The following is a 2,903-nucleotide window of genomic DNA, read 5'->3' as shown; positions in this document are numbered from 1 at the left end:
TCACCCCCTGTAAGGCTCCATTTAGACATTTTTTTTGGCACAAGTTAGCAGAAATAGATATTTTATTTTTCTTACAAAGTCTCATATTCCACTAACTTGTGTCAAAAAATAAAATCTCACATGAACTCACCATACCCCTCACGGAATCCAAATGCATAACATTTTTTAGACATTTATATTCCAGACTTCTTCTCACGCTTTTGGGCCCCTAAAATGCCAGGGCAGTATAAATACCCCACATGTGACCCCATTTCGGAAAGAAGACACCCCAAGGTATTCACTGAGGGGCATATTGAGTCCATGAAAGATTGAAATTTTTGTCCCAAGTTAGCGGAAAGGGAGACTTTGTGAGAAAATACAAAAAAAAAATCAATTTCCGCTAACTTGTGCCAAAAAAAAAATAATTCTATGAACTCGCCAGGCCCCTCATTGAATACCTTGGGGTGTCTTCTTTCCAAAATGGGGTCACATGTGGGGTATTTATACTGCCCTGGCTTTTTAGGGGCCCCGAAAGCGTGAGAATAAGTCTGGGATCCAAATGTCTAGAAATGCCCTCCTAAAAGGAATTTGGGCCGCTTTGCGCATCTAGGCTGCAAAAAAGTGTCACACATGTGGTATCGCCGTACTCAGGAGAAGTTGGGGAATGTGTTTTGGGGTGTCATTTTACATATACCCATGCTGGGTGAGATAAATATCTTGGTCAAATGCCAACTTTGTATAAAAAAATGGGAAAAGTTGTCTTTTGCAAAGATATTTCTCTCACCCAGCATGGGTATATGTAAAATGACACCCCAAAACACATTCCCCAACTTCTCCTGAGTACGGCGATACCAGATGTGTGACACTTTTTTTGCCGCCTAGGTGGGCAAAGGGGCACACATTCCAAAGAGCAACCTTTAGGATTTCACAGGTCATTTTTTACACATTTTGATTTCAAACTACTTCTCACACATTAGGGCCCCTAGAATGCCAGGGCAGTATAACTACCCCACAAGTGACCCCATTTTGGAAAGAAGACACCCCAAGGTATCCCGTGAGGGGCATGGCGAGTTCCTAGAATTTTTTATTTTTTGTCACAAGTTAGCGGAAAATGATGATTTTTTTTTTCTTACAAAGTCTCATATTCCACTAACTTGTGAAAAAAAATAAAAAATTCGAGGAACTCGCCGTGCCCCTCACGGAATACCCTGAGGTGTCTTCTTTCCAAAATGGTGTCACTTGTGGGGTAGTTATACTGCCCTGGCAATTTAGGGGCCCATATGCGTGAGAAGTAGTTTGAAATCAAAATCTGTAAAAAATGGCCGGTGAAATCCTAAAGGTGCTCTTTGGAATGTGGGTCCCTTTGCCCATCTAGGCTGCAAAAAAGTGTCACACATCTGGTATCGCCGTACTCAGGAGAAGTTGGGGAATGTGTTTTGGGGTGTCATTTTACATATACCCATGCTGGGTGAGAGAAATATCCTGGCAAAAGACAACATTTCCCATTTTTTTTATACAAAGTTGGCATTGACCAAGATATTTATCTCACCTAGCGGGGTTGAAGTGGTTAAAGGGGTATTCCCATCTCAGACAATAGGAGCATATCGTGGGACCCACACCTATCTCATAGACACAGACGGACTAGTGAAGGAGGGCGCACCACACACGCCCTCTATTAATTTCTAAGGGGTTGCAGAAAATAGGCGAGCACTGGCTCGGCTATTTCCATCAGCCCCATAGAAATGAATAGGAGCAGTGACCGCGCAAGCGCAGTGCGCTCCCATTCACTTCTATGGAGAGAGCGCTTGGCAGTGGCCGGACCTGGGGTCCTCTAGCCACCTCCTTCCCTGCTCCATGTTAGGTGTAGGTGCGGGTCCCAGATGTGGGACCCTCACCTATCAGACAATGGGGACATATCCTAGCTTATTGTCTCAGATGGGAAACTTTCACACTGGCGTTTTGGCTTTCCGTTTCTGAGATCCGTTCAGGGCTCTCACAAGCGTCCAAAACCATGCATTCTGAATGGAAAAGGATCCGCTCAGAATGCACCAGTTTGCCTCCGATCAGTCACCATTCCGCTCTGGAGGCTGCTTGCAGCGTTTTTCTGTCCGCCATGTGGTGCGGAGGAAGAAGGATCCGTCCTGACACACAGTGTAAGTCAATAGGGTTGGATCGGTTTTCACTTGACACAATCTGGCACAACAGAAAACGGATCCGTCCTCCATTGACTTTCAATGGTGTTCAAGTCGGATCGTCCTGGCTATGTTACAGATACTACAAACAGATCCGTTCTGAATGGATGCAGACGGTTGTATTATGTGAACGGCTCCGCACCAAACGTTAGTGTGAAAGCAGTCCTAAAGGTCATCCTGGTAACCCTTCTAGAAAGTTTGCAAGACATAAAAGGAGACTTCTCCGATTTAGTATATACATAACTGGTGTGCTGTTCATTTTTTTTATTAAAACACACAAAAAAATACCCTCATAACATCATCAAAATAGATTTTAAAAAATGACTTTTTCCCATATAACAAATCAAAAGCATGAAAAAGACAAATGTGGAGCAGGTCCCTCTGACAACCAATCACATCGCCTCTTTCATTTTCTAACTAGTCTTGGAAAAATAAAAGCGGTAATCTGATAGGGCTTCATTGTTTGCTGGCAGCAGGCTGTGATTGGGGACCAAATCTTGTTCCTTGTTCGGTATCGGAGCGAATTCCTCTACAAACGTCCCGTGTCCGAATAGCCGCCACATCGCATGACTCGCAGCGCAGGTGCTTTGTGAGCGGAAGTCATGTTGCTGCACGGACCACTTGTATTGCTGCACCGGAAGTCGTCGGAAAAAAGAGCGCTCTCGACAGCTTTTGTCCTGCTTCTCACACACTCTGAAAGGGGCAGGAAGAAGCAGTCACGTGATCTCGTGA

This window comes from Bufo gargarizans, chromosome 11, assembly GCF_014858855.1.
Source record: "Bufo gargarizans isolate SCDJY-AF-19 chromosome 11, ASM1485885v1, whole genome shotgun sequence".
NCBI classification, from domain to species: domain Eukaryota; kingdom Metazoa; phylum Chordata; class Amphibia; order Anura; family Bufonidae; genus Bufo; species Bufo gargarizans.
The sequence above is the reverse complement of the archived record's forward strand: the minus strand, read 5'-3'. Positions refer to the sequence as shown.